Source organism: Ictidomys tridecemlineatus, chromosome 7, assembly GCF_052094955.1.
Source record: "Ictidomys tridecemlineatus isolate mIctTri1 chromosome 7, mIctTri1.hap1, whole genome shotgun sequence".
Lineage (NCBI taxonomy): Eukaryota > Metazoa > Chordata > Mammalia > Rodentia > Sciuridae > Ictidomys > Ictidomys tridecemlineatus.
This window is the reverse complement of record NC_135483.1, coordinates 105,644,559-105,668,414: the sequence shown is the minus strand read 5'-3', so window position 1 is coordinate 105,668,414 and position 23,856 is coordinate 105,644,559. Positions and strand designations below refer to the sequence as shown.

Sequence of the window (23,856 nt, the reverse complement as noted above, 5' to 3'; positions counted from 1 at the left end):
ACAGCCCTACATTGCCTCCCAAATATGGAACATGCACTGGCCTCATGAATTTCCTTCCTTGCTATAAGCTCTGACTTAAGGTTAAGGTATAGATTAAATGTCTCTTTCCAAAATGCCTGGGACCAGAAGTGTTTGAGATTTTAGATTTTTTCAGATTTTGGAATATTTGCATATGCATAATGAGATCTCTTCAGGATGGCATTCATGTCTAAACACAAAATTCATTTGTATTTTCATATATACTTCATACACATGGCCTAAAGGCAATTTTATACAATATTTTTAATAATTTTGTGCATGAACCAAAGTTCCATGGTGTGGAATTTTCTGTTTGTGATGTCATGTTGACTCTGAAAATTTTTTTAGATCTTGGAACATTTTGAATTCTAGATTTTCTGGGTTAGGGATGCTTGGTCTGCACTAAAAAGTAATTTATCCATCTGGAAAAGGTTTATGAACCATTAGTTGCTTCAATCAAGAAGCCAATGCCTGTGTATTCTAGCCACATGCATCATTTCCCAGATAGTAATCGTGATGCTAACATACTGCAAGCCACTTCTTTAGTATGTCATTACACATTATCCCATTTAATTTTTCACTAAACCTGCAAGGCAGGTTGCATGATGACTCAAACAAGAGAGATAACCTGCCCAAGGTCACCAGCCAGCAATCACAGGTCTCCTGTTGTTTTTAGGAGGCCAAGCTGCCCTGTCAGAATGGAAGTTCTCCAGAACCTGCAGATTTAGCCTGGAAGAATCCCAACACGTGTCAAAGCGGACTCTTGAACAGATCCCTCTGCTAATTGCTGATTGAGTCTGTGGGGGGCGGGGGGGCTCTATAGGTCTCCTTTCAGGCAAACTGCACCCACTCCTATCAGGGAACTCAAGGGATATCCAGTACAGGAAAGATCAGGTTAAATATAGAGAGAAAAGACAACACCTAGAGCTTATGCTGGGAACAGTCAGAGTGGAGGGTCCCAAAAGGAGAAAGCAATCACACCAATCTCCCCTGCTGAGGAAAGATAGTTGAAGGTCATGTACCACAAGAGACACAGAAGGAAAACATCAACTCACAGGGAGCACGGTGTTGTAGTTGTAGAAAACATCAACTCACAGGGAGCATGGTGTTGTGGTTTGGATAGAGATAGTTGAAGGTCATGTACCACGAGACACAGAGGGAAAACATCAACTCAGAGGGAGCACGATGTTGTGGTTGTTAAAAACATCAACTCAGAGGGAGCACGGTGTTGTGGTTGTTGAAAACATCAACTCACAGGGAGCACGGTGTTGTGGTTTGGATACGAGGTTTCCCCCCTAAATCTCCTGGTTCTGCAGGAGTATTCAGAGGTGGAATGAATAGATCAGGAGAGCTGTAACTTAGTTTTCTTTTTTTATTTTCTTTTATTTATTTTTTTTAATATTTGTTTTTTAGTTTTCGGCGGACACAACATCTTTGTTTGTATGTGGTGCTGAGGATTGAACCTGGGCCGCACGCATGCCAGGCGAGCGCGCTACCTCTTGAGCCACATCCCCAGCCCTATAACTTAGTTTTCTATTCAAATTTTAACTGACTGCCTGGGTGGTAGCTCTAGGCAGGTGGGCCATGTCTAGAGGAGTTATGCTTTGAAAGAATGCATCTTCCCTGTGATCCCTACACCCTCTTTCCTCTGCTTCCTGACCCTACCATAAGCTGAGGAGCTTTCTTCTGCTGGGCCTTTCCTCTGTGATGGGCTGCCTCACCTTGGGCCCAGAACAATGGTGGTGGCCATCTTTGGACCAAGACCTCTGAAACCATAAGCCCCCCATAAACTTTCCCTCCTCTAGATTATTCTTGTTAGGTATTTTGGTCACAGCAATGAAAAAGCTGAACCAAAACAGTCAGTCGGCCTGAGAAGCACCTGGCCAGTTGTTAAAGTACAGTTTCCCAGCTTAGGACCTTTAAAAAAAAAAAAGCATTTCTCCTTGGAAAGGGACTCCCTTATGAGTTCCTTGCGGACAGCAGTGTGGCCAGTCCATCTCCACGCCCACAGGGTCCTCTCCGACACTGACTGGTCATAGGTACGCAGCAAATGCTGGCTGAATGCCCATGTCGCTAGGAAGGAGCCATCCTCGTATCCAGCCTAAACGTCCACTCCACAAGCATCTGTAAGAGGGCTGGGTCCAGCCAACAGAGTCCCATTCCGGGTGGGCGGGACACCCTCAGGGCTCCTCAGCCACAAGAGGTTCTTACAACTCACACAGCTGATCTCGTCTCCATGGACCCTTCTGACTTTTTTTATTATTTCTTTTTATTTTCATGGTCTAGGAAAGAAAATACTATGCATTTGTTTCTTATTAATTTACACTCAAATCATTAAAAACATTTCCCAAGAATCTTTCACATCCACCAAGCTCTGTTTTTTTGAACCTCCTATAAGTCATTTTAGTACTCTTTTCCCAAGGAAGAGGAAAATGAACTTTTGCCAAGAATAAACTCTTTACTGTAATTTCAGCTCAGTTTTTTTTTTTGAGTCCCAGGCTCATTAACTCTCCAGCAGGGCTTGGACCAACGGAGAAAGGAAATTTTCCCCCAGCCCCAAGTCTCCAAATAATAGCTCAAGATTGTAACCAGCATGACTTTCCCACACATACAAAGCCAAACAAAACTGGGAAATAAAGATGAGATATATTTCCTCAAACTTGGCTTCTATCCCCCATCCAATGGGCCTCATCAAAGCCACCCAAGAGATCCTCAGGATTACTCTAATCCTGGGTGAAAAGTTTTCAGCAGAGGTACCTCAGCACCAGGAGTGATTGAAAACCCTCCATAGGGGATGCCCAGGCTCCATCAGTATAGGCAGTGCTGGTCACAGAGTCACCTGGGCCCACCACATCCACAGGCAGAAGGATTCTAAGCCAGCGCAAAGGAAAACTGTCCATGTCCGAAACATTAGGGAATTCTGCTTTGTGCATATACAAGGGAGCATGGCAGGGAAGTAAACCAGCCACCCAAGATAGTACCAATGTCAAAAGGCATCTGGAAAGTAATGGGAAACTGTAGGTGATTTTGCAGGTGCAATGAGGTATCATATGATGTAATGAATACGGAGCTGAAACCATCCCTGGTTGGTGCATATTCAGTGTTATGGACCAAATGTTTATGCCTCCTCCCCAAATCCATAGGTTGAAGTTCTAACTCTCCATGTGATGGTATTTAGAAATGGAGCCTCGGGAGTGAGTTAGTGTTCGAGAAGGTCATGAGGGTGTGGCCTTGTGATGGGATTAGAGCCCTTATAGGAAGAGACACACACTGAGAAAGCAGCTGTCTGCAAGTCAGAGAGTGGGTCCCTATGAATCCTACTAGTTGGCACCCTGATCGTGGACTTCCCAGCCTCCGGAACTGTGTGAAAACAAATGCCTGCAATTTAAGCCTCCCAGTCTACGGGATTTTGTGGGCAGCCTGGGTCAATCAATTTTTCATCACTTTGACAAAAATATCTGACAAGGACAACTTAGAGTAGGAAAAGTTGATTAGGGGCTCATGGTTTCAGAGGATCAGTTTATGGTGGACGGTCTCCATTGCTCTGAGCCCAAGATGAGGCAGATCATCATGGTTAGAAGGAAATGGTGGAGGGGTGATACTCCATTCATGGTGGCCAGGAAGCAAAGGGAGAAAGAAGGAGGGGGTCACAAGGAAATGCACTCTTCCAGAGTATGCCTCCTGGGATCCACCTCCTCTAGCCATGCCCCACCTGCCTACAGTTACCACCTGGTTAATTCAGTCAAACTAGGAAGGACTGATTAGATTACATCTCTCATAATCTAATCCTTTCACCTCTGGATTTTCCTGCATTAACACATGAGCTTTTGGGGGACACCTCATATCCAAGCCATAACACAGCCCAAGCAGACAGTCTGAAAGTGTTAATTCCTACAAGGGTATCCCAAAGTCCTAGATGTCGCAAACAAGCTGTCAAGATCTGAGAAGGAGAACTGCTGGCTGGTCTGGCAGAACATGGCAGTAATTTTGCAACCTGTTCATCTTCTGCCTTTGTTTTCTGGTCCATTTCACTCCACTCAGTGAGGATGGCTTTCTCCCCTCAAATGTCCCCTCCTCGTTGTCTACCATGACTTTAAAAACCTCTCCTCCTTCATAAAGCACTCAAATCATCTAGGTCTCTTTTCAGTATGTTTCAGGGGTGCTTCCCCCAGACTACAGCTAAAAGCTTTCCTTCCAACTTCCTCTGAAACCTACCAGTGCAGAGGTCTAAACTCTCCCCTTAGACGGTTGATTCTATAGCTCTGAGAATCTGTATTTTGGTCAAGGGCCACAGATACTTCTGGTGAGGGACAGCTGATGAGGTGGAAGCTATAAAGCCTTTAGAACCACATAGGCCTGACTTTATGTCCCGGCTTTGTCATTTATGAAATGTATGACCCTAGGCAGTTATTCAACCTTATTGAGACTCGATTTCCCCACACCAACATTACATTAGGAAAAAAAGGAACCCTGAATTCACTGTGTTTATTGCTGGAATTAATACCCTATTTTTTCAGACAGGTATTGTGCAAAAGAGATTTCCTGGGTCCTTCTATGTTCAGAAGTGTCTTTATTCTGCTTTTGTACAAAATTGGTTGCTATTTCAGTTGGGTATAAAACTCAAGATTCCTAATTAATATTGTATCCTTGTTCTTTGAAGGCTTTGTTCCATGTCTTCCTATATCAGTTTTGTTCATGAGAAGATTGATGTTATCTGGTTCTCATTTTTTGTAGAAAAAGGTTTTTTCTTTACTTGGTTTTGTATTTTGGAGCTCTTTCAATATGCATGGCCAGATGTGAGAATTTCTTTGGTTGCCCATTTGTTTTTGTCTTGTTTGGTATTTACTCCACTCTTTCAACCTAAGGTTTCAGATCCTATCTTGCTATTTCATAGTATTCTCATATATTTTTGTTTAACTGTTGCCTTTCCCCCTCTGTGTCCACTTTTCCCCTCTTGAACATCTATATGGAGGAATGCTTCAATTTCAGAACGTATCTCCATGTCTCTCAACTTATCTTTCGTTTTCTATCTCATCATCTCTTTGGATTGCAGTCCAACTTGATGCAATATATACACATTCCCTAGCTATCTTGTTTAATGCAGATCCTGAGTGTTTTTAACAAGCTTGTTGGTGGTACTGATGCTATCAGTCTATGGCCCACATTTTGAGTAGCATGGCCCTAGAACATTTTCTCAGCTTAATATGATAACCCCAAGCCACTCTTCACCTCAGCCTAGCCTACTATTCAACAGTATGTTGGATTTCTCTTTCCTAAGATCTCTGAGTTTATTCTTTTTTTATACCTTACTGTTCTTGTTTGTGGATATATTACACTCTTCTCTCTCAGGGAATAATAATATTACTCTTACATTTAATGTTCTCATCTTCTTTCTTTATTAAATAATTTCTCTGGGAATTATTTTCTGTTCATATATTTATCTCCAATGCTGGTGTTCTTCTGATATTCCATGATTCTTAACTGTGTATTCTACCAATCTTGGTAGATGAGATGCAATTACACTCTCTGCTTCACAGTGTAAGAAGTCTGCCTGGGGCAGATGTAAGAGTTTTTCTGTGAGGAAGGAAGATCAGGAAGTATCATCAGGAGAGGATACCCCTATATCTCTTTTTCTAAATCTTGGTAACCGTGTTTGTTGTGAGTTGAACAGTGTCCCTTCAAAATTCTTATGTTGAAGTAGTAACTCCAAGTACTTCAAAATGTGACTTTATTTAGAAATAAGGTTATTATTGAAGCAATTAGTTAAAATGAGGCCATACTAAAGTAGGTTGGGCCCCTAATCCCTAATGACTAGCATCCTTATAAGGGGAAATTTAGACAAAGACATGTACACAGGGAAAAGTCCATATGAAGATAAAAGCAGAGATCAGGCTTACCGAAGCCAAGGAATACCAAAGATTGTCAGCAAACCACCAGAAGCTAGGATAGAGTGTTATGGTTTAGATACAAGGTATCCTCCAAAAGCTCCTGATAATGCAGGAATATTCAGAGGAGAAATTATCGAATTGTGAGAGCTGCAACTAAACAGTCCATCCTAGACTGATCTAGAACTGCATGATAACTGTAGGTACATGGCTGGAGGAGGTGGGTCACTGGGGTGTGCCCTGGAAGGGTACATTTTCCCGATGGCTCCTTCCTCTTTCTCTCTCTGCTTCACAGAGAGATGAGCATCATTCCCTGGTGCAGAGAAATAGAATCAGCAGACCATCAGCTGAACCTCTGAAACCGTTCGCTCTAAATAAACTTTTCCTCCTCTAAGTTGTTCTTGTCAAGTATGGGGGTCACAGAAATGAAAACAGACTCAGACAGAGTAGCAGGGGACAGATTCTTCATCATCTCTCAGAGGAACAAACCCTGCCCACAACTGGATCTCAGTCTCCCATCCCCCTGAACCATGAGACAGTAATCTGCTGTTTAAGCATTCCAACCTGTGGTGGTTTGCTAGGGCATCCCCGACCTCTAATATGCTGTTCTACCCAAGCCCCTACCTACATCGGGGGCACTAGCTGGAGTCAGACACCCCATCACTGGTGCACGCACCAAGAGGAGGCAGACAGCCCAGAGATTGGTCCCGGATGCAGCCACTAGGACATCCCAACAGACCCCCTTGGGGTGCACCTGTGCCCTGCCCTCTCCAGGTCTGCACCCCTCCATGCCTATCCATCATCTCTAGTACTCTTCCCCAACCTACCTGCACATGAGAATTGGCCACATAGCCCTATTTCCCTCTTGAAACAACTCCCATCTGATTTCCTCTTTTCAAGGATTCTTGACAATTTCTGGTCCTCAACAGTTCTCATCTTGGTTTTTTATCACAGCTGTGTATTTATTTTATTCCCTTTAAAATACCTTTATTTATCATTTCTCTTGGGGGAAACTTATGCTTGGTCTACCATCATGAAGCAGCTGTTGGAAATTATTTCCATAGGAGACACTTAGATTGAGAACTAATTAAATAAGACATTGGAAAGCACTTTGGAAAATGCAAAGGTGTTATGCCAACACTGATCCAAGTTCTCCAATATAACTCAGCCTTATAAAATGCAAAACATAGACATCCCTTGGTAACCGTGGGAGGTTGGTTTCAGGACCCCCACTCACCCTTTAAGGATACCAAAATACACAGATGCTCAAGTTCTTTACATACAATGGTGCAGGGTTTGCATGTAGCCTTTGCACACACACCCATGCTTTTAAACATACGGCCGGGGTTGCGGGCCACAGCCACTAAGGAGCACTGTCCTGCACAGGGGCTGTCCCCTCCAGGTGCCTGAGAAAGGCAGTTCCCCAGCCCAAAGCCCCAGTCTGGGCCCCTCAGCGGTTTGAACCCAGGGGTACTCTAGATGATACACAATGCCTAGATTATTCACAATACCCACTGCAATGTAAATCATATGGATAGCTGTTATGCTACATTTTTTTAGAGAATGATGACAAGTCTGTACATGTTCAGTACACATGCAACTTTTTCTGGAAATTTTTCTACCTATGATTTGTTGAATTCGTAGATGCAGAACCCGTGGGTACAGAGAACCAACCGTATTTTTCTTTTCCAGCACAATGCAGGTTGGAAGGACTGAGTCAGCAATGGAAGACTATATTTGGGGCCTGTTCTTGGGTAGTGGGTAAGGATAACCCAACCATCCCTACTCCCTGCCGTCTGTGTGCCTGAGGTAGAGTGAGGGCATCACTAATGTCTTGGCCCCAGAAGGACAACCACTGCTTTGTGCCTGGGCACCCTGTGACCTAGATTCTTAGACACTCAAATGAACTTCAGTAGAAACTACCACTCAATCCACAGACAGCTAGGGACCGAATGTTGTCCCCTTTGCCCTCTAACACCCCAGAGCACCCTCTTCCAGCACATGCATGTGGACATGCGCGCTCGCGCACACACACACCCACCCACACACACACACACACAGAGTGCCTGTTTTCAACTCATTTTCTAACAGGAAAAACTAACTTTGGAAATGTAGGCATATTGCAGATCATAAATGAATCATGACACCAATTCACTTAGATATGATCAGCAAATTGGAGAGACAGAGAAAGATGTGCTTGCCCATCTCCCCTCTGTTTGAGGCCCACCTTGGTTTTCTGAGTTGACACTGTGGTTCTTGGGCCATAGGGGATTCATGCACCTAACCCTCAGCACCCCTTCCTCTGAATCAGGCAGAGCAACGTAAGCGTGGGACTCTCCTCTATAGGCCATCTGACTAGTGGTCTTGAAGGTGAGGTGGGACCAGCAAGCTCTGGTCATATGTGGAGTCCATTTTGCTCCTCTCCAAGAATCCAATGTACTGTGTTGTGATTCTTGGTGCGGCCTCAGTCTTTAAGTAAGGACACAGCTGTACCACGCACGTGGAGTGGATGTGATCCCCTCTTACTCAGAGGCCTTAATATTAGAGCCAACAGTGGGGAAGGTCCATAGGAAAGACAAGTGCTGGCTAAATCATTTGCTTTTTCTCTGGACACTCAGGCAGACTTGCCTCCCTGCAGACAGTGGGTGCTGAAATCCTGCCTGCTGATCATTTCTCAGCCCTCCCTGGACAGCACAGAAGCTGCCTGGTGGAAATGACTGCAGAACCAGGTGGAAGGCCAGGGGCCTCTGCTAATCCAAATGCCACTAGGGAAGCAGAGAGGGGATCAAGTGTTACTAAGAGGTACAGAATGGAAAATGGGGAGATGTTGGTCAAGGGATACAAGCTCTCAATTATAAAATAAGTAACTTCTGGGGACCTTATGTGCAGCTTGGTGATAGTGAATAATACTGGTTTTGTGGTTGTAGTTTGCAATACTGAGGTTTGAACCTAGGGGCTCTCTGCTGCTGAACTATGTGCCCAGCCCCCTTTTTTAATTTTATTTTGAGACAGGGTCACATTAAGTTGCTGTGACTGGCCTCAAACCTGTGATCCTCTTGCCTCAGCCTCCCAAGTTGCTAGGATTGCAGGGTACCCCACCGTGCCTGGCTAATAATACTGTCCTGTTGACTTGAAGTTCACTAAGACCGTAGAGCTTCAGCTACCTCACCACAAAGGAAAAGTTGACTATGTGAGGTGACTGATGGGTTAGTGAAGTTGATTGTGGTAATCCCAGCAGTCAATAAAATGAGGGTGTTCCTTGGGTACCAATCTGTATCCATCCCCAAGATATATTGAGGTGTGAAAAAAAAGCAAGGTGCGGCTATTTGAGTGTAAAGAATAGGGCAAAAAGAAAATATCAGCTTGTGTAGAACAGATACTTATGGAAGCATGCACAAGAAATCAATCAGTAGCAGAATACAACAATTACTAATAGGGCATTATGTAAAATTGTGGATGTGTAACCAACGTGATTCTGCAATCTGTATTTGGGGTAAAATTGGGAGTTCATAACCCACTTCAATCTAATGTATGAAATATGATATGTCAAGAGCTTGGTAATGTTGTGAACAACCAATAAAAAAAAAAAGAAACACTGGATTAAAGGGGAAAAAAAAAGAAATCAATCAGTAACCGTGGTCCTGGGGAAGGGGCATTCAGGTAAGAAGGGGGCTTTCATGGACTTCCCAATTTCTCTCAGTTGGTTTTACCATGTCTGGTTATTATCTATTCAAGATGAAACACATTCAATTTTTAAATATCAACATGTAAATTATGTAAAAATATACCTGAAATTTTTAACAAGATAAATATAAAATAAACTTATCCTCTGAAGTATTTATTTTATAATACAGAAACATTTATGATTTAAACAATATCTATCAAAATGCACTTTAAACAACATTTTTTTCAATGAGAAAACTTACACTGGAAGGGATGCATAAATAAATTGTTCAGTAGAATGAGTCACACATTTTTAAGATAAAATCAAGGGCATGCTCTGAGAAAACACTTCCTCCCTCCTGGCAGCACCCCACCACCACCCACACACTTAGTGAGCGGCCACCACCAGGCCTGAGCTCAGCTCTGGGCTCTGAGCCCCCCACAATCCCCTCTCCGCGTCCTCCAGCCTACTGAGCCCTGCATCCAAGCCCACCCCAAGCCCACTTCTGTTGACACAGCTTTTCTCACCTGTTTGTTCAACCCAAACCACTGAGGGGCTCAGTTAGCACATCCAACTGGCCTTTTGTTTTGTTTGCATAAAAAAATACATGAGATTCTGGGCCCAAAGGGCAAACCCAAGTAGGACTGACAATATTAACAACAGCTAAATGAGTTAAGGGCTCTTTCCTATCAGGTGCTGTTGGAAGCAATTTGCATGTATTAATTAACCTCTGTGATTCTGAGAATCCTAGGTCCTGGTGAGAAAACCCAGGCCCAGAAGGGCCAGGTAATGTCCACATGAGCACACCATTAGTGAGAGGCAGAGCCCAACCCAGTCTTGGGCCAGTGTTCTGAAAAAGAGATAGCCAGTCCCTGGGTCACCGTTGTGAGCATTGTGGCCAGTCCTTTTTTAAATCTTAACCTGTAAGAAGCTGTGCACCCTCGAGCAAGTTTCTCATCCTCTCTGGACTTTGGTCCTGTCATCCAAGAGGTGGGAAATAGGAGAGATCTTTGTTCAGATTACTGTGGAAACTCTGGCAAACCAACCTAGTCCCCAGCAACTGGGAGGATAATTGGTCGTTTCTGCAGGAGCTCCCAGTACAGGGCCTGGAGGAGAGGCTCCCTGGACTCAGAGGCCCACATAGGCCTGCCCCCAAGCTCAGCATGGGAATGGTGTCCATCTGGGTGCTGCCTTGGGCCATACTCATGCCACCTGTCCCCAGTTCACTTCCTGGGACCGTGTCCAGGATTCCACTGAGATGAGCACCATCCCCAAGAGCTCACCAGCTTGGCCTTAACAGGGACAGACCCCCAGGCTATTGTTGAGATCAAGGTCCAGGGGTTCATCATCCTCTTGGGGCCCTGACCTGTCTCAACTGGCCCTGGGCCCACAGTTGGGTGGTTTGACCCCTGCACATATTTGGGACCCTCATGGGATGATGAACCTCTATGTGGGAGGAAGAAGAGGAGGATCAGGGCCCACTAGTTTCCTACCTGCTGTGCCCAGAGAGACTTATGGCATGGTGGCCCTGGAGCAGGCAATGTCACAGAGAAGGCAAACTGGACTCGGGGTGACACGGCCACATCCTGCTCTGGTTTGGATGTGGTTCATCTCCACCAAAATTCATGTTGAAATGTGGTTGCCCATATAGCAGTACTAAGAGGTGATGAGAACTTTACAGACTAATTAGGCCACGGGGCTCCACCTTCATGAAACCATTCTGTATTGCCCATGAGTCTAAATTTACCCTGAAGTCTTATGTCAAAGGCTGGGTCCCCAGTGGATGGTGCTCATGAGAGGGGGTGGGAGCTTTAGGAGGAGGTGTTTAGTTGGAGGAAAAAGGTCATTTGGGGACTGCCTTGCAAGAGAGGTGTTTAGTAGGAGGAAGAAGGTCGTTTGGGGCATGCCCTGCAAGGGAGGTGTTTAATTGGAGGAAGAAGGTCATTTAGGCATGCCCTGTAAGGGAGGTGTTTAGTAGGAGGAAGAAGGTCATTTGGGGCATGCCCTGTAAGGGAAGTGTTTAGTAGGAGGAAGAAGGTCATTTGGGGACTGCCTTGCAAGAGAGGTATTTAGTTGGAGAAAGAAGGTCATTTGGGACATACCCTGCAAGGGAGGTGTTTAGTTGGAGGAAGAAGGTCATTTGGGGCATGCCCTGCAAGGGAGTATGGGGACCCTGCCTCCCCCATGTTCCAGCTGCCTTGAGGACCATCCTGTGCTCCCCACCATGATGACCTGCCTCACAACAGGCCCAAAAGTAATGGAGCTGGCTGACCAAGGACTGACACCTCAGAAAGCATGAGCCAAAAGGAAACTTTCTTCCTTTTACTTTGTCTATTTCAAGTATTTCATCTTAGGGATGAAAAGCTGACTCACTCACCATGAAATTAGGTTCATTCTTACAGGAGCAGGTGGTTATGAAGACGGTCAGTTCCTCTTCCACACACATCTGCTTGCCCTTCTGCTTTCTTCCCCCATATCATGATGTAGCATAAGGACATCAGCAGATGTGGGGAGTTCTTGAACCTCCAGAAGAGCAAAAATAAACCTCTTTTCTGGGACTGATGATGTGGCTCAGTGGTAGAGTACTTGCCTAACATGCATAAGGCCCAGTATTCAATCCCCAGCACCACCAAATAAAAAAGCCCAACCTCTTTTCTTTTTTTTTTTTAAAGAGAGAGTGAGAGAGAGGGGGGGGATAGAGAGAGAGAGAGAGAATTTTTTTAAATATTTATTTATTTTTTCTTAGTTCTCGGCGGACACAACATCTTTGTTTGTATGTGGTGCTGAGGATCGAACCCGGGCCGCACGCACGCCAGGTGAGCACGCTACTGCTTGAGCCACATCCCCAGCCCCCCAACCTCTTTTCTTTATAAATTACCATGGCTCATGTATTCTCTTATAGTAACAGAAAATGATAAACTTCAAAGAGGGGTAATCCTTTTGCACACTTATTCTCATGTATTAGGAGTCACCTGGGATCCCTGATGTTCTCCAGACTCTCTGTAGATCGATCTCAGAGCCCTGTTAGAGTGGGAAAGTCCCCCCTTAAATGTTCCAGATAGGAGCACAAGCTCCCAGCTGGGATCCAGGAGCTCACAGTGGCTCACTGTGCTTCTTCTACTATAGTAGCAGGGTCCCTGGTGTCTTCCTGTTCACCCTACCATGGGATATCACCACCCCCACTGCTGAGTCTCTGGGGATCACAGAACCCCTCTCCCAGGGACACCTGCATCAGAGACACTGCCAAGCCCCCCACCATGCAGGCAGGTGAAGTTCGATGGGCAAGACTCCCAACAGAGGGGCTGGGGATGTGGCTCAAGCGGTAGCGCGCTAGCCTGGCATGCATGCGGCCCGGGTTCGATCCTCAGCACCACATACAAACAAGGATGTTGTGTCCGCCGATAACTAGAAAATAAATATTGAAGTTCTCTCCCTCTCCCTCTCTCTCTCTCACTCTCTCTTAAAAAAAAAAATTTGCTGAGGCTGGCTTTGAACTCGTGATCCTCCTGCCTAAACCTCCCAGTCTCTGGGATTACATGTGTGCACCACTATGCCTGGCATTTAAAAAGAAAAAAAAAAAAAAAAAAGACTCCCGACAGAGAAGAGGGGACTCACAGCTGGCCACATTCACTCAAGTGTGCATGACCAACAGCTCAGCTGGGGGGAAGAGCAAGAGTAGGAGAGAGGAGGAGGAGAAACTGTCCCCAGCCTGGAGAGGCTCCCAGGGGGCAGGAGGCTGAGGACACCCAGAGGCTCAGCACCCAAGTGAACCATGCCAAGCACAAGGGCTGAAGAGCACCGCGGACAACCCTCGGGCTCAGCCCAGCGGCCCCACGCCCGCAGAGGTGACAGGTGTGCGAGTCAGCTTCTCACCCCTGTGACCAAAACGCCTGGAGAACCGGTCAGAAGGGGAAAGTTGATTCTGGATCATGACTTCAGAGGTTCCGTCCATGATCGCTCCACTCCATTGCTCTGGGCCCAGGCGAGGCAAAACCTCATGGCAGAAGGACATGGCAGACTTTCAAGAGCTGTTTGAAGAGTTTGGGGCTGGGCTTTTCATTTGTTTATTTGTTTGTACGTACTGGGGATGGAATCCAGGGGCATTTTATAACTAAGCTACACCCCCAGTGCTTTTTATTTTTATTTTATTTTTTGAACCAGGGTATCACTAAGTTGTCCAGACAGGCCTCAAGCTTGGGATCCTCCTGCCTCAGCCTCCAAATTTCTGGGATTACCGACATGCGCCATCATGTTCAGCTAAATGAGTTTCTAATAACACAGACAAATGCTGTTTACAGCCTTGTCTTAGTCCATTTTCTGTTGCTAGCACAAAACACTTGAGACTGGATAATTTACAAACAATAGAAGTTTATTTGGCTCACTTTCTGGAGGCTGGGAAGTCCAAGGTCAAAGAGCTCTATCACATACCTACAATCCCAGTGGTTCAAGAGGCTGAGGCAGGAGGATCGTGAGTTCAAAGCCAGCCTCAGCAAAATGAGACACTAAGCAGCTCAGTGAGAGCCTGTCTCTAAATAAAATACAAAATAGAGCTAGGGATGTGGCTCAGTGGCTGAGTGACCCTGAGTTCAATCCCCAGGACCCCTCACGTCCCCTCAAAAAATAAAGGCTGTATCTGGTGAGGGCTTTCTTGGCTACATCATTACATGGCATCACATGGCAGGAGAGCCACTGAGCTAGCTCCGATCTCTCTTCCTCTTATGAAGCCACTCATCCCACCAGGGTGGAGGGGGGGCACCCTCATGACCTCAGTTAACCCTAATCACCTCTTAAAGACCCCTCTTCTAAATACCACTCACATATGAATTTTAGGATTAAGTTTCCAACACGTGGACTTTGGGGAGATGCATTAAACCATAGCAATGTCTTCTGCTCTTCTCCCTACAACACATGTCTATCAGCTGTTGGCAGCAAACCCTCAGCAGGATATGGGGGACCAGAGAGGCTGGGCTGACCTCCAATGAGTTTCTCTCCCAAATCTCCCACATTTTCTTGTCTTCCCTGGACCCCTCTCTGGTGACATCTGCCTAGCTCAGGAATATGATCCTCTACACAACCCTTCTGCAAATTTAGGGAGGGACTTCAGGCTATAAAGAGGAAGGCTCTCCAGGGTCCCCATCCACCCCTCAGTCAGCCACTGACGGCAAACATTTACTCAAGATGTGCTGCGTGGGCCCCAGCCTAGCCAGACACCAACCACGGGACTTCAGACGAGGCTTTGAACCAAACCCAGTCCCAAGGCACAGAGAGAGAGGGGCCCATCAACAACCCAGTCCTCCAAAGGCTGGTGGGGAAGTATTCTCTGGGAATTCCAACCACATGGCAAATGAAGTTCTATTTAGCCTCTTTCAAAAATATTTTCCTCTTTTCATTTAATAAAAACTGGAGCTGTGCCCTTGTTCCTAGACAGGCTGGGCACGGCTCGGGGAAGGGAGAGGGTGCCACCTTCTTCCACCCACCAAGCTGCAGAACTGCAGGCTTTTTCTCTGGAGGGCAGGTGTCCCTGATGGCTGCGAGGACATCCATGTGGACAGAAGAAAAAAGAAATGCCTAGGCAGAAAGGGGACGAGGTCAGAGGGATCTGCCAGAGGGAGATCATGGCAGTGTGACAGCGCTCCTTTCAAATAAGACCAAGATGTGGTTGGCACCCGCGGCTTTCACTGGTTCTTTGCGCCTCCCTCGCCTTCTGAGAAGGTGTGAGGCAGAGCCAGAGGAGCACAAAAGGAGACAAGTAGAAAGCCATGCTGTCCCTGGAGCCCAGTCCTGAGCGCAGGCCCTCCATCTCACCCAGGGGACATCCCCACAGCCTTCCCACTCCTTCTGGCCAGACTCCTTTCCCATGCCAGGGTGACGCCTCCAGATCCCATAAAAAGGCCGGTCTTCACTCCCATTCACCAGGTGCTTGGTGCCACCCTCTCTGGAACAGGGACAGCTCCCAGGTCCTCCTCTTATTTACCCTTCAGCAGCAATAAACAAGATGGTGCCCACCCCCTCCTAAAAGCCCATGAATCTCTAGGCATCTGGAAAGCAGTTCTCCTCCTCGGCTCCAACACGCCCAGCCAGCTGCTTTGACGGTGCCGCAGAGCTGCATCCCTCACCAGGAGCCACCTCATTCAAGCTGGCACCCTCCTCCAGGGTTGGTCTGCAGGCCTGGCCTGGGGGGTCCATAAGGCCCAGCCTCCACGCAGGATGGCACTGAGGCCCATCCATGCCCAGGGTGCTGTAGGATGGGCAGAGTCCTCAGCTCAGCCTCTCAGTGCCTCCTGCTGCCTATCTCCCTGAGCTATACCTTCTGGAATCACTCCCAGGCAACATCGTCGCCCAATTCTCCAGCTCAGAATCTGTTTCCAGAGAACCCAGGGCTGGCTCTGGGAGTGGTCCTGGGAGGCAGATTCTGAAGTGGGATTTTGGAGCCAACTCTCACCAGCCCACGCAACAGGGACCCATCACTGGAGGGAGAAGGAGAGTCCCAGTATGCCGTATTGACACAAAGAGCGAATTGTACTCAGTGGTGAGCAGGGACCAGAGACCTGCGGAAGAGGATCAATGGGCCAATGCAGTATCCCTGGTCCTGAGCGCCCTGTGACAAGGACTGGGAAACAGGGTGGAGCCTGCTGAAGTCAATGACTAACTGAAGAACCAAAAGTACTGGCCCGCGTGATGCACTACCCATTCAAAGCAAAATGAATGGGTGATATATATATTAGCGCACACCTATAATCCCAGGGACTTGGGAGGCTGAGGCACGAGGATCAAGGCCAGCCTGGGCAATTTAGTGAGACCCTGTCTCAAAATAGAAAATAAAAAGGGCTGGGGATGTGGCTCTGTGTTAGAGTACACCTGGGTGCATCCCCAGTGCCAAAAAAAAAGTGAAAGCTAAAGGCCCTGCTCATCAGCCTGTAGAAAGGCCCTTATCTGCAGTCAAGAACCAGGAGTGGAGGTAGAGCTCAGGACCTGACTGTGCCAACACTGCATTTCAGAGACCATGGAATTCCTAGCCCTGGAAGATGCCCCACTCCAAAACCAGGGTCGCAGTATATTAACAGTATGACACAAGACTTGGGATGCGGACACCTACGGGTGCAACTCCCTGATCTCCGAACCCACTGAGAAGAGAAGGCAGAGCAGCCCAGTAGCCTCGCTTGAGTGAAGACCCTGCAGCAGCTAAGCTGACAGGAACCATCAGAGACAAGAATACTCCCCTGAGCATGTGCCCCACCTCCCTCCTGCCCAGGCACCAGCACCCCACCTGGCACAGCTTTGATGGGGAAAGTGCCAGGCCTTCGAGAGAAACAAAGAAATTGTAATCCCTTGAACCTCCCTACCCAAAGAGCTTCAGAGCCAGCCAATGCCCAGCAAGAACCCAGGGAACAGGGGGTCGAGCTGAAAGGGAGAAGTTGGATAAGGGAGGAACTGCTAATAGAGGAGAGATTTAGCATCCTGCAAGCACCCTGGGCACAGAGCTGACACTCAGGGATCCTGGATGTCCAGAAGCAGTGGACCCCACTCAGAGAAGCGTAAATGCCCCAGTTGCCTTGGCAGAGAGTGCAAGCAGACTAAAGGCTCCAAGAAGAGGGCCCCTCGAGCCGACGGACTGTGTAGGAAGGAAACCCACCAGGGGCCCAACGTCTCCCAGAGGGCTTGGGAACACCCATCCACTAATGAGAAAAACCAGATGGTAGATGGCCCCCGGGGCCCTGAGCAGCAGCATGCCGGGCTGGCAGCAGGAGATGCTTCCGCAGAAGGAGCCTCCTGAATAACAGGAAGCAGGGGGCCGTCAAGCAAAGGCAGGTGGCAGTGCCTAACAGAGTCAGGTGCGTGAGAGCGTAATGAGCAATAAGAGCCAGGTGGCAGCTGGTGGCAGGGCCCAACTGGCAGATAGCTACGGAGACGGTTGCAGAATGTAGAGTTCCCAGGGGCAAGAGTGGCTGAGAATCGGTGACTTGCTAATTTATACAATCAGAATCAATCCAGGTTAGAAGGTGCTGTGGTTTGCCAGTGCTTCCTTCAAAATTCAGGTGTTACCAGTGTATTACCAATGCATTAAAAGGTGGCGACTTCAAGAGGGGATAAGGAGCTGGGCACAGTGGCGCACGCCTGTCATCCCAGCTACTTTGGAGGCTGAGGCAGGAGGATTCCAAGTTCATTCTCCAGCCTCAGCAACTTAGCAAGACTCTGTCTCCAAGTAAAAAAATAAAACAAGGGCTGGGGATATAGCTCAGGAGTAAAGCTACCCTGGATTCAATCATCATTACTGAAATTTTTTTAAAAAAAAAAAGAAGTTCTGGGGAGACCATAAAGGCTCCTTCCTTAGGATTGACATTAGAGGCCTTTAGAGAAGGGCTCCACAGGAGGAATATGTTCTTCCTTGGCCTCCACTTCCTGCTATCTGAGGACACAGTGTCCCTCCCCCAGAGGGATCAGCATGAAGCAATCCTCCTGGAATAGACAGCAGTCCTTCACAGACACTGACCACACCAGCACCTTGACCTTGAACTTCCCAGCTTCCCAAACTGTGAGATTTAAATTTCTATCATTTATAAATTACCTGTCTCGGGTATTTTATTAGTAGCCCAAATGAACTGAGACAGAAGATCAGAATACTGAGGGGAAAAGAAAAAAAGAAGCATCAGGCCCTAAGTAATCCCACTGGAGAAGAGGATGGACCCCCGGGAGTGCGGCCCTTGCAAGGCTGTGGAAAGGATCCTCAGTCATATTTTTCAGTCCACTCCCACAAAGTTCTACGGCCATTTACTTGGTCACTGTGTGCTGGGGAAATGGGAACGACCAAACCCTTCAGGGGTTGTTAAAGGCTGACTCTGGGATGTCACATGCCACCGTGTTTTTTACTTTGTCAGAGTTCAGGGTTGAGAAACCGAGTGTCCATGGAGTCCCGGCCCAGCCCAGGTTCAATGGGCCTGCTGGGTCCCTGGACAGGCCTTTTGGTCTCCCCCACTGCTGCTTGACCTGAGACTTGGAGGGCCTCTCTCTATTCCTGAAGCCCTATCTTCTTTCCCAAGTTCTCCCCTGCTCCCACCCAGGCCTACGTGTGGGCTGGTTGCCAAATACGTCTGCCAGCCCAGACCTCTCTCCAGGCTCTGATCGGCATCTCAAACATAACCCATCCCAAACGGCTCCTCTCTGCCCATCCCTGCTTTCCATGCACCATGAGCCACTGCCCTGTGGTCCCCCTGGTCAGGATGCTGGGAGTTATCCCTGAGTCCCCTGACTCTTGCCCTCAACCTCCAAGTCCATCCCTTCACCCAGCTGCATCCCTTCCTGAACCAGGCTCCTCCTGACCATCTGGGTTTCCTGTGTCCACATCTTAAGGAAGCCTGTATCCACCACCTCCTTCCCTGACAGACCCTTCCATGGGTCCCTGCCAGACCCTAGTCTATTTTCTATTGCTGCAGTTGAATACTTCAGAATTGGTCATTTTTAAAGAACAAAGATTGATTCAGCTCATGATTCTGAAGGACTAAGGTCCAGGGGCCATATATGGTTTGAGTCCTCTTGCTGGTGGGGACGCTGCAGAGTCTGGAGGCAGAACAGGGCATCACACCACAAGACGGAGCAAGCTGGCCAGCGAGCACGGCTTTTATACCAAAGCCACTTCCTGGACCTTCTGAAATTCATTAATGTGGATTAATCTGTTCATACTCTCATGGCCCCTTCACCTCTCAAATATCATTAGCACAGAACCTTGGGGATGGAGTTTCCAACACATGAAATGTGGGGAGTGCATTCCAACTGTAGCTGTTCCCAGCACATGGAGTGAGATCCAAAGGTGGGGGTTTCTTTCTTTCTTTCTTTTAATATTTTTTTTTAGTTATAGATGGACACAAGACCTTTATTTCATTTATTTATTTTTATTTGCTTCTGAGGCTCAACCCCAGGGCTTCACACAGGCCAGGCGAGCACTCCACCACTGAGCCACAACCCCAGCGCAAAGGTGGGGGTTCCTTACAAAGACCTAACTGGCCACGCTTCACACACTGCCTACTCCGGGCAGGACTGTGTATTAACTGAAGACCCCTGGGCTGCCCTTGATAAAGGCCCGAAGGCCCCTTCTTTTCCATGTCCTGGATCCCTGCTACTTCTCTCTGTTCCTTCTCCCCAACCCTCCAGAACCACAGCCTCTGAGGCTCCATCTCTCTGATCCTGGGGAATGAAGGAGTAGGCATGGATGGTCTCCCCATTTCGACAGTAAAAGGTGCTCAAAGAGGACAATACTGTAGTCCAAGAAAAGACTCTCTAATGGTGGTGGAGTTTCTGGCAAAGAGTCAGGGCCATGAGAGAGAGTCAAGTACTATCAGCCAAAAAAATTGTTTCTATATTTGTCTCCAAGAATTAACATGGGCACCAAATTCATAGCTGTTTAAAAGACTTGGCCTTAACACTCCCCCAAACACTCCCTGATCATCTCGACCACCACATTATTCTAAAGTAGCTTATGCATTATCAGTGAACCTCCGCTTCTCTCTCTTAAATTGTGACTTTTCTGTGTGCAGGAGTCGGACTGATTATTCTCCGAATCTTTAACCTCCAGCCGTTGAGGAAACTGGGGAGTTAAAAGAGCCGGATGAGGTGGCGCACACCTGTAATCCCAGAGGCTCTGGAGGCTGAGGCAGGAGGACCGTGGGTTCAAAGCCAGTCTCAGCCAAAGCAAGGCACTGAGCAATTCAGTGAGACCCTGTCTCTAAATAAAATACAAAACAGGGCTGGGGATGTGGCTCAGTGTTTGAGTGCCCCTGAGTGCCCCGATACCCCTCCCCAAAAAAGTGATGGGACAGAGGTGCAGCCCCTGGGGTACCCTCTCAGCGCTGAGTGTATGTGCCTATTGCTTCTCGACAGGAGCATGGGGCCAATGGCCTCCTGTCTGTCTCTGCTGCCAGGCCAGGAGCTCTAGGGCAGTTTGCTCAGGACAGCCTGGCTTCTGCCTGACACCAGCCTGCGACCTGGCTCCTAAAAAGTGCCTGGAGAGATCTGGCTGGCTGAGGTCCTACCCAGGTGGGTAAGAAATACTCCCTTCCCTGAGTCTTCCTTTGGAAAATATATTTAGTAACTTCTAAACAAATCACACGGTACTCTCCCAGTTTTATTTGTTTAGTTAAATTAATTCTATTTTAATATTTCCATTAGCCATTTAATTTATTCTAAAACCCGGCACTGCAAAGTAATAAAACCTCTCAAATATTGACAGACAGTAAAGTAAATGTCGTCCAGCTACAACCATCTGTTTTTTTTTTTTTTCCTCCAGAAATTCCTCAAGATGGAGAACATGCCACGATCATTGATTTATGGGCCAGGCCGGGCCCCTGGCATCCGCTGACAACACTCCTCCTGCCCAGACCCAGGCTGCTGGGTGTGAGGCTCTGGAGTCCACAGGGTGAGAGAGAAGGGAGGCAAGAGCCTGGGGCGGGCAGATGAGAAATCTACACAGCAAACAGAAATGGAATCCCAGTTTTTAAAAATGGATAAGCTGGCTTGAAATTCAAACACTTGCTGTTTTCCAGCCCCGTGCCCCGGTGCCAATAACCTTCTAGTGTCCCTTGGCAGCTGGGCCCAGAAGCCACATACCTCTCCCAGCCTCCTCTCCCCTGTACCACCTGTCCCCCCCCCCTTCCCTGACTCTCTCCCCCACCCGTCTGGCCCTGCCCAAGGCAGGTGCCTTCCTTCCTACCCAGCCCATCCTCCAGAGGGGAGGGGACACTGGGGGCCCTGCAGAGGCTGGAGCTGGCCTGGCTGACAGCTCACAGCCCCTCTCTGGTGACGACGGAGCATGGCTCTCAGGGCAGCTCCTGAGAATCAGATGCAGGCTTGGTGGAAGGAAACAGCTCAGGCCAAACAAGGGGCACCAGCACTGGTCCCCCATTCCTGAGCTGTGGGAGCCCGGGGTCTCCCCTCCCACCACCACAGCGAATACCTGGGACTCCCCTGTGGGATGTGGTTACATCTGCCCCATGCCCAGCTCGGCCCGGCCCCTACCAGAGGCCCCAGGGCTACAGCAACGCTGAGGCCACTCTCCAGATATCCAGCATCTCTGGCAAGAAAGGCTGTCCTCTGGGCCTCTGTGCTCTGGTCAGACCCCCCACCCCCACCCCCTCAATGCCTATGAGTGTGCCTGCTGTTTACACAGCACACATGCTTACAATTCCTCGCCTACCACCATGCACAGCCAAGACAGCCACAAATATTCCATGGACACGTCAGGGCCAGGCAGCACTGGCTTAGCCCTCCCTCCCCCACCTAATTGCCTCTCATTCATTGCTCCCTCCTCACTCTGCCTGAAGTCCTGCAGCAGAGCTACCCTGGGGGCTGAGGAGGCAAGGCACCACCCAGACACTCCACCCACGCAGTGGGCAAAAAGCCAGGCCTTTGTCCGGCAAGCATGCTCATCACCCCCTGACATGCTCCAGGGACACCTGAATAATTCCAGTTCAGAGGCCCTTGGGGAAAGAGACCAGCATGGAAGAAATGTGCCAGCATGTCCTGGTGCTGCAGTGAGTCTGACTGTCCCTCCAAGGCACAAAGGAGGGTCAGCCAGCCCGCCGGGAGGCCCAGGAAAGGGTTCCAGGAATGGGTAACCCCAGACATGAGTCCTCCAGTATGAGTGAAAGGTCTTAAGACAGAGCAGTCCCCATTTCCGAGGACCCCACACAGTTTGCTTGGCCATGGAGAATGAATGGAGAAGGCTCAAGCCTACCCCTGAGGGCAATGGGCAGTCAGAGCAGGTCTTAGCCTAGAGAAGCAGCGTGTTCCAACTTGAAGGGTTGGAGGAAACCAGCCTATGGGGAAAGAACTGACTCAAGAAGAGCCTGGAAGTCTCTTTTAGTCAGCTTTTGTATTGCTGAAAATACCCAACAAGAACAGCTCAGAGACGGCAAAGTTTATTTTGGTTCATGGTTTCAAGGGTCTCGGTGCATAGATGTCCAACTCCATTGCTCTGGGCCCACGATGAGGCAGAACATCATGGCAGAAGGGTGCGGTGGAGGGAAGCTATTCCCCTCCTAGCAGCAAGGGAGCAGATAGAGACAGGGAGAAAGGGGGAAGGGATCACAGAGAATGCACCTTCCAGGGCATGCCCTCGCTTCCAGTCACCCACTCCTCCATTCACACCCCACCTGCCTACAGTTACCACGCAGGATGGACTGATTAGTTACACGTCTCACAGTCCAATCATTTCACCTCTGAATATGTATGCATTAACACAGGAGCTCTGGGAGGACACCTCACATCCAAACTATCACACGCTCCAAACAGGGCCTGCATTGCACCTTTGGTCTGTGTGGCCCCACGAGCTGGGTATCAAGGAGAAAGCTGAACCACCATTACCAAGCAGGTGGGCAGGGATGGTGTGCAGGGTGACCCTTCTGGTATAGGAGCAGTCCTGGGCCACAGGACTTTGCTGGTGCGGGGAAGGGGGGTTGGACTCAGATAAGGCCCCTGGTGACTGATCCGACACATGTTTATTGAGCAATTGCTGTGAGTAGGCACCCTCCTGAGCACTCAGTGATAGTTCCAAGCAGAAGAAACACTATCCAGTTGCTGTTGGCCCAAGGCTCCCCCTCAACCTCAGAGACAAGATAGAAACCAAGGAATTTCACACACAGTGAAGTGATCACTCTGGGGCTGCTGCCAAAGAGGACATGGCAGGCATGTCTGGAGCCAGGGGTCTTCCTGACACCCAGTCCTATAGCATCATTACCCAGCCCTGGCAGAGACCTGTGGTGCAAATGGCCTCCTCTTCCTGGGTTCTCCAACCCCACCACCAGGGAACAAGAAACTGTGTCAAAATAGTATTCTACACCACCATCAGGTATGTGAACCCACCCCCACGTCCCCAGTTAAGCCTAGGGCAAGTCTGGGTAGGAGAACCAAGAACAAACCTCAGAAGTGAGGGAGGAAGTGCAAAAGATGAAGGTGACCTTGGGCAAGAACAGGGTCACGAGTGGCGGGTGGTTCAACCAGCCCCTCGTCCATGCTCCACACTCTGCACTGTGGGGCCTGTTCCCAGCCACCAGGACCTCCGCCTGCAGCCCCCAGCTGGCTGTCAGGACCCCCTGCGATCTCCCAGGGTCTGCTGTATCCCCAGCTCCCTATAGCTTCATCTCCCAAGAAATGTCATCAACACACTCGGCAGCATCCCCCCATTCTTCATCTCCACACTTGGGTCTCCAATTATCCCCACAGGTTCTGCTGCCATCCTAGGAATGAAGCAAGCCTGGTGCAGCCCGCCAATCTCACAGCTCCAAAGGAGGAAATGAGGAA

The 23,856-nt window shown here is 48.5% G+C and overlaps 1 long non-coding RNA gene across 1 annotated transcript; it reads right to left on the bottom strand.

Moving 5' to 3' along the window:
- Positions 1 to 20,678: 20,678 nt before the first annotated feature.
- On the bottom strand, positions 20,679 to 21,656 carry LOC144365319 (uncharacterized). Its single transcript, XR_013423625.1, has 2 exons — positions 21,512 to 21,656; positions 20,679 to 21,020 (listed from the first exon to the last, which is right to left on the bottom strand). It is a non-coding gene; the product is annotated as an uncharacterized LOC144365319 (long non-coding RNA).
- Between the last annotated feature and the right edge of the window lie 2,200 nt (positions 21,657 to 23,856).